The sequence below is a fragment of the Leptonychotes weddellii genome, chromosome 6 (genome assembly GCF_054177405.1).
Source record: "Leptonychotes weddellii isolate Sample4059 chromosome 6, ASM5417740v2, whole genome shotgun sequence".
NCBI classification, from domain to species: domain Eukaryota; kingdom Metazoa; phylum Chordata; class Mammalia; order Carnivora; family Phocidae; genus Leptonychotes; species Leptonychotes weddellii.
The window spans coordinates 82,118,404-82,132,056 of record NC_138374.1 but is presented as its reverse complement, the minus strand read 5'-3'; positions in this window follow the sequence as shown (position 1 = coordinate 82,132,056).

Sequence of the window (13,653 nt, the reverse complement as noted above, 5' to 3'; positions counted from 1 at the left end):
AAACAATATGAAAACAGTTCAAAGAACTTATGATTCGTCATGTGTGGAAGTTTCCTTTTATAAGATTCAAAGGAGCAATGCAGGTACTTGAAAAAATGTTGTTTATTAATCAGACAATTGAAGCATTTAATGAAGAAATTGAGTATATTATTTTTATAAATACAGTTTAAATTATTTAAGAGAATTCAATTAAGTGTAGTGAAAGTTTTCTTAAAAGTGCCTGTAAAAATGTATCAAACGTATAAATAGAATAAAAAGATTTGTAAGTTGAACTTAAAAGCTTAAGGTTCAACCTTAAAATGAGGTTTTTGAACTTGTGAATTTTTAATTTTAATAAATCAACTATTAATTTTTAAACCTCTGAAGTCTCTGCAAGGACAGGAACATTCAAACTGAGGAAGCAATATCAGTGATTTATCAACTCGTTCCTTTTTGTGGTGAGTACCATGAAGATGAGGGTCAAGTCTCACTGAGATGCTCATTTTTTTATTAATATGACTTTTTTCTCAGCTACTTCACCTTTTTATTAACTGGATGACCTCTTGTTTTAGTCTGTGTTTATATAGACCATGATTGAATATTAATACCAATTATTTAATTCAGCTTTTAAGACACAGATAGTCTTGAAGCTAGATTGTTTTAAAATTTTAGTTCAGAAATTCTAGGGAAATATATTTTTTCCAGCTTTATTGGGATGCAACTGACATTGTGTAAATTTTCCTATACTTGAAGATCTAACTGACTTTATTAAACATGTAAATTTAAGGTGTACAATGTAATGTTTTCATATGTGTATATATTGTGAAATGATTACTACAATAGGTTAGTTAACACACCCATCACCTCACATACTTACAGTTTGTTTTTCTTGGTGTGGCAAGAACTTTTAAGATCTACTCTCTTAAGAGAACAACTTTTAAATATACAATACAGTATTGTTAACTATAGTCACTGTGCTGTATATTACAGCTCCAGAACTTATTCATCTTAAAACTGAATGTTTATACCATTTGACCATCTTCACCCCGACCCTAATCCACCCCTGGCGACTCCCGCCAATGTACAGTCTGGTTTGTGGTTGTTGCTGTTGTTTTAGATTCTTATTTCAGTCAGCATAATGTCCTCAAGTTTCATCCCTGTTGTCACAAATGGCAGGATTTCTTTCTCTTTTTTATGGCTGTATAATATTCCATTGTGTATATATGCCACATTTCTTGATCTGTTCATCCATTGATGGACACTTAGGTTGTTTACATGCCTTGGCTACTGTAAACAAAGCTTATGAATACGGAGATGCTGGTATCTCTATTTTATTTATTTATTTAGAGCAAGTGGGGAGAGGCAGAGGGAGAAGGGGAGAGAGAATCTTAAGCAGGCTCCATGTTCAGCATGGAGCCCAATATAGGGCTCGATCTCAGGACCCTAAGATTGTGACCTGAGCCAAAACCAAGAGTCAGACGCTCAACCGACTAAGCCACCCAGCACCCCCAGATATTTCTTACAGATAATGATGTGATTTCCTTTAGATATACCCAGAAGTGGAATTATTGAGTCATATGGTCGTTCTATTTTTAATGTTTTGAGGAACCTCTATACTATTTTCCACAGTGGCTGCACCAATCTACAATCCCACCAACAGTTGTACAAGTGCTCACTTCTTTCCATATCTTCACAAGCATTTTTATCCCTTGTCTTTTTGGTAATAGCCATTCTAATAGGTATGAGGTGATATCACAGTTTTGTTGTGCATCTCCCTGATAATTAGTGATGCTGAGCACCTTTTCATGTACTTGTGGCCATTTGAATATCTTCTTTGGAACTATGTCTACTCAGTTCCTTTACCCATTTTTAATTGGATTATTTGGTTTTTGCCAAATATTGAATTGTATGAATTCTACGTATATTTTGAATATTAACCTCTTACCAGATATATGATTTATAAATATTTTCTCCCATTCTCTAGGATACCTTTTCATTTTGTTGATCTTATTTATTTGTTAGTTAGTTAGTTTGTTTGTTTGTTTATTTATTTATTTTGCTGTGCAGAAGCTTTTTTGTTTGGGGTGGCCTATTTTTGCTTTTATCGTTTATGTGTTGGGTGTCATATCCATAAAATCAATGGCAAGACTAATCTGAAGGAAATTTTCCCCTATGTTTCTTCTAGAAGTTTTATGGTTTCAGTTCTTACATTTAAGTCTTTAAGCCATTTTGAGTTAATTTTTGTAAGGGTGTAAGTTAGGAGTCTTGTTTCATTCTTTTGCCTGTGAATATTCATTTTTCCAACATCATTTATTGAGAAGACTATCTTTTTCTAATTCAGTATCCTTGTCTCCCTAGTCAAATATCAGTTGACCAGGTATGCATGGGTTTATTTCTGGACTCTCTACTCTGTTCCATTGAGTTATGGGTCTGTTTTTATACCCCTACTATTCTGTTTTGATTACTATAGCTATGTAATCAAGTTACTTGATTACTTTGTAATCAGTTACTATAGTTTGAAATCAAGAAGTGATGCCTTGAGGTTTTCTCTTCTTTCTCAGGATTGTTCTGTTTGGTCTTTTGCGGTTCCATACAAATTTTTAGATTGTTTTTTTCTGTTCTTTTTATATGTTATTAGAATCTTGATAGGTATTGCATTGAGATGGCTTATATAGATGTCTTTGGATGGCACATTTCTACAATATTAATTCTTCTACTCCATGAACACATCTTTCCATTTATTTAAGTCCTGCCCTCAAAGTCTTATAGTTTTCAGTATACAGATCTTTCATCTCCTTTGTTAAATTTATTCCTAAGTATTTTCTTGTTTTCAATGCTATTATGAATGAGATTGTTTTCTTCATTTCCTTATCAAGTGTTTCATGGTTAGTGTATGGAGACACAACTGATTTCTGCATGTTGATTTTGTATCCTGCAACTTGACTGAATTTGTTGATTAGTTCTAGCAGATTTTGTTTTTTGGGTTTTTGGTTGTTGTTGTTGTTTTTTAATGAACTCCCTCAGCTTTTGCTTATTTGAGAAAGTCTTTATCTCTCCTTCGCTTCTGAGAGACAGTTTTGCCCAGCGTGGTATTCTTGGTTGACAAGGTTTTTTTTTCTTTCAATATTTTGAATATATCATCCCACTCTCTGCCTGCAAAGTTTCTGTTGAGAAACCCACTAATAGTCTACAGGGACACCCTTGCTGGTGGCGAGTTGCTTTTCTCTTGCTGATTTCAAACTACTCTTTGTGTCTTTGACTTTTGACAATTTAATTATAATATGTCTAAGTGTAGGCCTTTTCAGTTTCTATTTGGGATCATTTGGGCTTCATGAATCTGGGTGTCCATTTATGTCCCCAAGTTTGGGAAATTTTCAGCTATAATTAGACTTTCTGTCCCTTTCTCTTTCTCTTCTCCTTCTGGGATTTCCATAATGTGTATATTGTTTCTTTCTATGATGTCCCATAAGTCCCATAGGCTTTTGTCACTCTTTACATTCTTTTTGCTTTGTTACTTCCCTGACTGGATGGATAATTTCAAATGACCTATCCTGTAGTTCACTGATTCCTTCTTCTGTTTAGTTGAGCCTGCTGTTAACGCTCCCCATTTAAGTCTTCAGTTCAGTCATTGTATTCTTCAGCTCCAGGATTTCTATATGGGATTTCTTTCTTTCTTTCTTTCTTTCTTTCTTTCTTTCTTTCTTTCTTTCTTTCTTTCTTTCTTCTTTCTTTCTTTCTTTCTTTCTTTCTTTCTTTCTTTCTTTCTTTCTTTTTATGATTTCCATTACCTGTTGAACTTCTCATTTTGTTCATGCATTGTTTTGTTTTCCTAATTTTGTTGATTGCCTGTCTGTGTTCCTGAAGTTTACTGAACTTCCTAAAAGGATTATTCAGAATTCTTTGTCAAATGTTTCATAGATCTCCATTTCTTTAGGATCAGTTATTGGAGCTTATTCATTTCTTTTGGTGCAGTCATGTTTACCTGATTCTTCATGATAGTTGATTCCTTGTGTCAATATCTGTACATTTGTGTAAGTGGTCTCCACTTTTCCAGACTTTACATGTTTACTTTGGCATGGAAAGACCCTCACCAGTCAGCTCAGCTTGAGTTACTGGATGAATCAGCTAGTAGCATCTATGGGCTGACTGGATTTGCTACTTGTGTCTTTAGTTGAGAGAGGCCACGGCTTGTGATCTGAGGTTGGAGGGTTTTTTTGGGGGGGGGGTGCCACTGACTGGGCTTTGTGGTTGTGTGGGCCTGCTGGTTGGGCTCCACATTCAAACAGGGCCACTGGGTGGGCTGCCTGATTGGGCAGGGCTGTTGGCTGTGTTCTGCAGTCATGTTGGGCCACTAGCTGGCCTCTGCAATCCCCTCTAGTTGAGTGAGGTTGCAAGCTATGTCTGTGGGGAGTGTGGTGCCACTGGCTAGACTCTGTGATGAATTAGGGTTGTGAGCTGGGCTCTGCAATCACTCCTGGTTGGGTGGGGTCTCAGGCTGTGGTCCCAGACCCCTTGGTGCCACTGGCTGGATTCTGTGTTTAGGCTGGGCCACAAGCAGGGCTTCACAGTCAGATGTGTCCTCAGACTTTGCTGTGTTATCAGATGGGGCTTCAAGCTGGACCCTGAAGTTGGGCGGGCCTGCAGGTTGGACTCTGTGGTTGAGAAGGGCCTCCAGCTGTGTCCCACAGTTGGGCAGAGCTAAAGACTCTGCTCCACAGTTGGGTGTGGTCACTGTCTGGGCTCCCTGCTTGGGTGAAGCCACAGGTTGTGTTCAGGAATCAGGAAGGGCTCTAGGCTGGGCTCTGTGGCTGGGCATTACCATAGGTTGGGCTCCCAGGCTTCCCAGGGTAACTTTTCAGGCACCCTGGTTATATGGGGCCAGACCAGAGGCCTTGTTAACAGTTGTGCATGCCTGCTGGCTTAATTCCCTGCCTAAGTGGGGCTATAGAATGGGCTCTGTAGCTCCCTGGGTTCTCTAGCAAAGCTTCCTGGTCAGGTGGGACTGGAAGCTATACTCAGCAGTGGGGCTGAGAATTTGCTTTCTTGCCTGGGCAGAGCCATAAAACAGTCTCCATAAAACAGTATGGCTCATTGGCTGGGGACCCAAATCAGGCAGAAATGACAACCAAACTCCCTGGCCATATGAGGCCACTAGCTTGGCTCTATAAATAGCCAAAGCTGCTGGGTGGGACCTCTACTTGGGAGTCACCCCAGCAAGAATGTGGTCCTCATGATCTGAGTGCTGGTTCTGCAAGTTTGCCCCCTTCTCATCTCTATTGGACTCCCAGTGTCAGAGCCCTGCAGATTTCCCTGTGATCCTTATGAGGTGAGACCCAAGCAGGCCTCCCAGAAAGCATCCTGCAATGTTTGGGAAACCGGGTATCCACCGTGGGCTCTGTTTTTCCTACAGGAGAAAATGTAAGGCCAGGGGGACCTTCTTGGTGCAGCACTGTGCTGGCCCGAGGGAGAGACGATGTAGCCAGACTGTAGCAGTTGATCTTACTCTTCTAATGTGGTCCTTCTTGGTCTCTCTGGCCCAGGGGGTGCTTCAGCCTCACTCCCTAGTATTGGGATTTTCATAATGGTGTGTTGTCTGTGGACAGTGGAGAGCTGATGTTTTTGTGAGGGGGACTAAAGTTGGTAATGACCTATGTTTGTCATCTTGATAATGTCACCCCCTCTGGGAAAATATCTTCAATTAAATATGCTATAAATATAATTCTTCATCCCTGAGACAATCGTGTAGAAACAGTGTATATGCCTGAAGTCTACAATGGACATAGAGTCCACAGAGATTATTTTTATCTGATTTATAAATTCAGCCCATTATTCTGGATTGGGCAAAAACTGAATTCATTTTTCAGCCCTCTTCAATGAAATGTCCCACATAGCCAGTGATTTACACAAATCATATGAGATTTTAAATTGCTAATACATTTTATTGTACTGTCAAAAAGTTTCCAAGAGGGGCGCCTGGGTGGCTCAGTCGTTAAGCGCCTGCCTTCGGCTCAGGTCATGATCCCAGCGTTCTGGGATCGAGCCCCGCATCGGGCTCCCCCCTCGGCGGGAAGCCTGCCTCTCCCCCCTCCACTCCCCTTGCCTGTGCTCCTCTCTCACTGTGTCTCTCTCTGTCAAATAAATAAATAAAATCTTAAAAAAAAAAAAAAGTTTCCAAGAGGCAGAACTTTTAATGAAGCCAAGATTGCATTTAAAGACTGGCACATTTCTGAAAGTCAGGAGCGAGGTGGTGGGGCCCAAGTGCTCCCTAGGAAATAGGGAGAGCAAATTCCACGTTGTTTTTTGCCGTAGGAGAGACACCTTTTCCATTGGTTCTACCGTGTTTTGACCTGTGTCCCTTGCAACCAGAGGCTCACATTTATGAGGTTCCTGGCTGATTGAGCTTTCTGGAGTCACAGGACAAATGTGGGCAACTAACCTGGCCACATGGACATCAGACTCGTGACCTGGGCCCAGGCAGTGCTGGACAAGTGGCAGAAAGGTAACCACCAGTGCTGAGTCCTGGACACACAACTTGGTCACCGTAGCGAGCACCGCGTGGGCTTGGGGCTGAAGGTACTGGGCCCACGCTGGGCTCTGTGGGCAGGATGTGTGCAGGGGCCCGGCGGCTGCTCTGTGCCCGCACAGGTGGGACAGCTGCAGTGAATGGGCCCAAGAGCCACCTCAAACGCACACTGCCCAACTCCAAACACATGGCCTTGCTGTGGACAGCTGAGGGGCAGCAGAGGCAACGGCGACCACATTAGCAACAAACCGCCCGCCCACCGGGCCATGGTAGGGAGGGACAGAATGACTCCCTGTTGTGCAAAGCAGGCCGGCAGGCAGGGCTGCCCAAAGCTCTGTCAGCGGCAGCTGCAACCGCCAGCCACAAGTTATCTTTACATGTGAGGCATTCGGACCAGGACTTCCAGTCACACAGGACTTCTTTCTCAGCTCAGTCAGCCTAAGGGACACCCCTAAACTCCTATCAAACAAGTCTGTAATGGGCATATGGGCAACTCCGTGGTACTCCTCTCCTACCCGACTCCACTAGGATGTTCTTCACATCCACATGGCCCTGTTTCACTGGTAACAACCACCCCGTGGACTTTAGCCTGGTAGTTGTCAACTTAAGTGTAGAGAGGCCAGGTTGTCTAGCCTCACGGAGCTGCCCCAAGGTGTAACTCCACCCGACTGCATTCTTGGATCTTTCTCCAAAGCCAGCATCTCCAAGATGAGTGGATGTCATGGGTAGATTCCTGTTCATTGCCCCTGTTCTTATCTTACGCGGGATGGTGGGAGGTTGCCGAACAAGGGACGTGAGCACCCACCATGGAAAACTTTACTTTGGTTGAATTTTATTGGTTCCCTCTAAATGGGTGCCCCCCCGCATCTGGGTTGTTGCCATGTAATTTATATTAACACTCAAATTCTGTCCCTTGATCTGGAACTGGCTGGTGTTAGCTAGAATGCTCACTATTATTCTCAAAGCCCATCAGACAATTTTCTTAGTCCTCCATACTGTGCTCTTCCCTGGTGCCATCTCCAAGGCCACCACCAACAACTGTAGTTTGGGACCTATTTGTCAGACTGAAGAATTGTTTTTTTCCTTTTTAAAGATTTTATTTATTTATTTGAGGGAGAGAGAGAGAAAGAGAGAGAGTGCATGAGCAGGGGGAGAAGCAGAGGGAGAGGGAAAAGCAGACTCCCTGCTGAGCAGGAAACTCGACACAGGGCTCGATCCCAGGACCTCGGGATCATGACCTGAGCCAAAGGCAAACGCTTAAGCAACTGAGCCGCCCAGGCGCCCCTGAAGAATTGTTTTTCTAAATAATTCCAATTTTGTTCAAGCAAGCTGGTGGTTTTGAGAAGTTCAGTAGCAATGTCTCCCAAGTTTAGAGGGTTCATCCATGAGGCACTTTCAGGGGAAATGGGTTTGGTGCCCTTTATATGTGATCTGAATCATTACAAGTAAATATTTAAGATAGGCTAACATTTTAAATAGACTTAATGGTACTTTTTTCAAAAAAAATAGCATCAATGTTTCAAAAAGGAAAAAAAATTTTCAAGCCTCTCCCCAGTGCATCAAGAAAAAAAGTATTTGAGCAAGAAGGTTCTAGTACTACCTATGGGACTTTTAATATTATTTAATATTATTCCTCAGCTAGTTTCCAGTTCATATTTTGTCACTGTTTTCTTTACTTCCTTTACTCTTTTAAAACTTCGATCTTTTATACTGTCTTTATTTTAAACTTTCCCATCCCCCCTTTTTTTCCTCAGCCACAAATATACAACAATCTGAATGTTTCAGGAACATCTTTCTTTATCTCTGTGTCTGTGCCTTGTTCGGTCTCTGGGAAACCTGATCCCATTTTGTGAGGAGTAGCTCAAAGGTGTCTTGTTAGAACACAGAGATACAAAACGAACTTCTGTTCTCCACAGATGCAACCAACAGGTCCCAAATAGTGAGAGCAAAGCAATGCTTTTCTGGCTTGTGTGTCAGTGGTTTCTTTTGAATTGTGGCAAACCATACATAACATAAAATTTACTCTTTTTACCACTTTTAAGAGTAGCATCAAGTACTTTCATAATGTGTGGCCATCACTACTATTTCTAGAACGTTTTCATCATCTGAAACAGAGACTCTACAACCAGAAACAATAGCTCCCCTCCCCCCAGTCCTAGTAATCTCTATTCTTTCTGTCTCTATAAATTCACCTATTCTAGGTATCTCATATCAGTGGGATTTCACAATATTTATCTCTTTGTGACGTGTCTATTTCACTTAGCGTAATATTTTCCAAGTTCATCCAAGTTGTGGCATGTACTAGAATTTCATTCCTTTTAATGGCTGAATAATATTCCACTGTGTATATACACCACATTCTATTTATCCATTCATCTGTCAATGGACACTTGGGTTATTTCTGCCTTTTGGCTCTTGTGAATAATGCTGCTATGTCTGGTTGCCTTTTTTTTTAAAAAAAGATTTTATTTATTTATTGAGAGAGAGAGAGCACGCGAGCAGGGGGAGAGGCAGAAGAAGAGGGAGAATCTCCAGCAGACTCCGTGCTGAGTGCGGAGCCCGACAGGAGACTCAATCTCATGACCCTGAGATCATGACCTGATCCGAAATCAAGAGTCGGACACTCAGTCGTGAGCCACCCAGGTGCCCCTGTCTGGTTGCTTTTGGAGGATAAACAGCTTAGATCTAACTAGAAACAAAATATCTGTTTAAGATACTGCAGATTTTCTGAGAAATTTTTAACCTAACTCCAAGTATTCAGAGGCCTTGGGTGATGCAAGAGCGTATTAACTCAGTTCTGTAAGAACTTAAATTTCAAAAGCTAGTAAAAAAATCAGAGAACATCATAAAATTTATATCAAGAATTATTAGTTACAATCTCACAATCCCATGACCTTTAGATGCTCCTGATATTGTAACAAGTAACTCCCAGACATTACACACAGGGCCTGAGGGCACATGACAGTGGGTAAGAGGGAACCATCGTTTTGGTACAAACAGTGACAGTTAGTCACACTGTATCCTCAGTTTTGCGTTGTGTGATAGCTGTAATGTGCCACCAGATGTGGAATACATATTCATCTTTGGAAATTATAGGAGTCAAAAATAACCAAATTTACCAATAAAAAATATTCCTCTTTCAGTTAGAGTCAGGGGGTAAGACAAGTTGATAGTTCTGAATTCAGGGATTTCCTCCTCTAAAGCCACATCAGATTCCATCTGAAATAAGCATACAGGTGATTTTGTCATGTTCCCATCTATCTTCCATATCTGTCTCCTTCCCTGCCTCCCTCCCACCTTCCTCCCCCGTCCTGCACTCCTAGCAAATGAGAAGCCCTGTATATTTGCAGGATTCTCTTACCTGTAGCTCACCTTGTCTATGAGAGGTAGGAACATCTGAGGCTCATTCACAGCCAACACTATAATTTGGGGAGCTTTTTGCTGGGCTCTAGCTGAAGAAAAGTTCCTCTTAGTAAGAAAATGGAGCTTTCTTAGCAGTCTACGACCTCAGGCCCTTTGTCTCTTGACAGGAGTGCAGCAAAATTTGTGCCACACACCACGTACACATTTGCTGAAAGTGGTGAAATCAGGGGGAGTTGGTTCTCAGGCTTCTCCTGTTCGTTTAAGGGACTGAAGACAAAACGTGTTACAGATTGTCTCCCTGGTGGTGACCAGGGCCTGACGCCATCCTGGGAACGCTCACGCACTGGGATTAGCAGTGAAACGGGCGGGCAGAGGGTGGGCGCGGGGTGGGGGTGGGAGATGAACAAGACCAGGGTGGGCGCGGGGTGGGGCTGGGAGATGAACAAGACCAGGATATCCAGAATAGGTGCCTTATTCCAAAGCTATGCCTAGTTTGGAAGTCACAGTTCTGATCAAAATTCAGGGTCAGAAGGCATGCATTCCCTGCTCTGCACCCAAACCCAGACCATCGCCTACTCGTACTCTTGGTCGTGGCCCCGTGGAGTATCGTTGTATATATGCCAGTAGCTAGTGGACTCTGATGTGCCAGGGACGGCTTCACGTCACGTCACAATAACTCCAGGAGAGCATATTATTCTCATACCCAAATGTACTGATGAGAAAACCGAGGCTGTATCAGACTGACGTATCCGTGGTGACTCAGCTCCTGAGAAGCACAGGTAAATCCCAGCCAGGTGTGGCTCACTCCAGTGTCCGTTCTCTCAACTGGCGCGCGTCACTGTGGTTGGCTCCCAGTCCCCGAGATGTTAGGGTTCAAGGACCGTTAGCGAGGGCTCCGGGGGCATCTTCCAAACTGCAGAACATCCATCAGGGGCAAGCTTCCGGTTCCCCTGTGCCTTTCCCTGATGTCTTTGTCCCTCGTGCAGCATCCCCGAGTCCTGATGAAGCCTCTAACCCACCCCAGCCAAGATTGCCAAGGTTTCTTTTACCCCATCACATTTCTGGCCTCAGTTCTTGTCAGGTGGCTGTCTGTCTTTGCAAGCTTTCCTCGTCCTTCAGACTTCCTCTCGGCCTGCCAGCCTCATAGGGACTGTGAAGGATCCACGCCGTCAGGCCTCACTCACTCCAGTGCCTGGCACGTACCTCATGTCTTAAATGAATGAATCCCTCACTCTAGAAGTCACCTAGGGGGGATAAAATAAAAGAGCCGGATGTGCAGCTGAATGGGGCACTTGGAATGAGAGAAACCACACTTCTTAGAGAAGAAAATGCACACGCTTCTTTGACCCCAGAGTCCTTTTCCTTGGCCTGCCCCCAAGGCTGCTAAAACCCCAACTGACTGCTTCCTTCCCACCACCGTCTGCCTTTCTGCCCGTCTATCCGGACCACCGAGTTGAGAAACCAGTAGGAAGACCTTGAAGAAAAATGGCCTGGCCTCACCACCAGCCTGGACACTCATGCACTGAAGAATAGAGACAAGAAACATTTCCCTGCGCTCCCACTCTAGAGCATAGATGGCGGGGGCTCCCTGGGCAGGCACACACACACACACACACACACATGCATGCGTGCTCACACGTGCGTGTTTCTAAGCAAGGATCATGAAGTCACTGTTACCCGGTGTTTGCATTCCACACACTAAAGCAATGATTTGTCTCTTCTCCGAGTTGGAGAAGGAGCCTGGCCTGAGGTTTCCTTTGAACTGTAGCTTTGTGCGTGGCCTGAGACGGGCCGTGACCCAAGCTCTGACAGAAGACAAGGGAACAAGCAGGAAGGTAGAGGGCCCTGTGCTGAACTGAAGCTCAGGACCTTCCAAAAAGGGGCTCCTGAAGCATAGTTCTTCCTCGGTTAATTAAACATGGACAGCGAATAGGTGGAAAAAATGTGTGGCAACCAAGCACACGTTTCCCACTTTCTCTTACCTATGGCCGTGGCACAAGAATGTGGTGGGAGCAGGGATGTCCATAAAGAGTCTGGCTCCAGTCTAACAGAGAGAGTTCTTGTTACAAGCACAGCGTTAGCATGTGCTAGAAATGACAATGCCATCCAGTGTCGATAGTTCCAGGGGGACCCTTCACTCCTCGTTACAGCAATGAAACCTCTGGTGGGTGGTCCCTGCCGCTGGTTGTCTTCATTATCATGTCATTGTGCTTCGGGGAGGCCTGTTGCACTCTGCAACTCTCTGGCATTCTAAATGCCTTTCAAGCATTGGAGTGGCTTGACATTCATATTTATATATCTCGCTTGCATGGTCGCAGAATCTCTATTCGTGGGAGCCTTGTCCTTTGTGCATTCAAGGTCACACCCCATTTAAGTGGGAATTGTAATATACCCTGAGAACATCAAGCCATCATAACTCAACTCTGCAATCCAGATTCCTCTCAGGTGCTTCAAGCTCTCTGCCTCTTGATTCAAAGTCAAAGGGAAGCCTAGAATAAACGTGTCAAATTAAGATATTTGAGTCTACCTCGGAAACTTTGAAATGTTTACTTTGGAAACTCGCTAAGTTTCGGCTCCTTTAAAAAATATCCCTTCAATGTTGCAGCTATAAGCTAAGTGGGGTTGTGTCAGTCAGAGACCTGGGCATCATTCCCAGCTCCTCTCCCTCTTCATGCAGTGGGTGATCACTTCCGGTCGATTCTATTTATGGAGTACCTTTCAGTCCTGCACCTCCCTCTTCATCCTAAACCTCGAGAGTCCCTCCTCTCTATTCTGTGCCTATCCGGCCACCAGGAGAATTTTCTAAATTACAAGCCTGATCATACCAGGTTCCCACAGCTTTCAGAGTAAATGTTGGCATCCTTGGTATAGCCTAGAAGGATCTTTGTTGCTTGGCCCCTGCCTACCTGACTTGGCAGGTGCCCACAGCCAGCCTCCCATCCAACCAGTCTCGGGGGGGTCTTGCCCCCTTACACAGCCAAGCCCCAGCGCCAGTTCTTCCTGGTCTGGGGGTGCATTTTCTCCTCCCCCTCTTGTATTTCTGACTTGTATTTCCCCTTGAACGTTCAGTTTAAGCATCTTTACCTTTACCCTGATGGCACGCTCTGCCCTCACAGTCATCATGGATTTGTTGGTCTACGTTTCTCACTGACCATGACAAGCTTCTCCAGGACAGGCCCCAGATCATTTTTCCCTTCTGCATCCCCAGGGATTCCACGGGGCTGACCCATGGAGAATGGGCAGGTGATCGTCAAATCAATATCAGATAAATTTTGCTAAATCCCACCTGAAATAATCTTTCAAGGTGATATCGTACGGGAAGAGCCTGCATCCCTCAAGGTAATAAGTACCTTCTTGTCATCCCTTGACATTACGTGGGGAACACCTGACATCTTAAGCAGGAGGCAGTGGGCGATGGGCGTGGGAGAACCCTTGGAAGGCCATGGTGACATGAGGCAGAGCGGCGCCTTGCCACATCTCATCTACGGCTCATCAGACGCTGTTTGCCCAGGCGCATGTCAGTTTGTTTGCTTAATAGTTAGTTGGCAGTTTCCTCATAAGGAGATGAGCGGGGGCCTCAGGATCCCTCTCCTCCAAGGCCACCAATGGTTCACACGAGAATTTCATACCCAATGGCAGAATGAGTCACAATGAGACCCTCCACAGCCAGAAGGAAATGGGATATTCAGGGTTTATCCTTTAAATAGAACTCCCCAGCATTCATGGAGGTATTTTAGTTGGTTACTTTGTGAAAATGAAAAGGGGCTCTTCCTCAGTTTCTGAGGGGC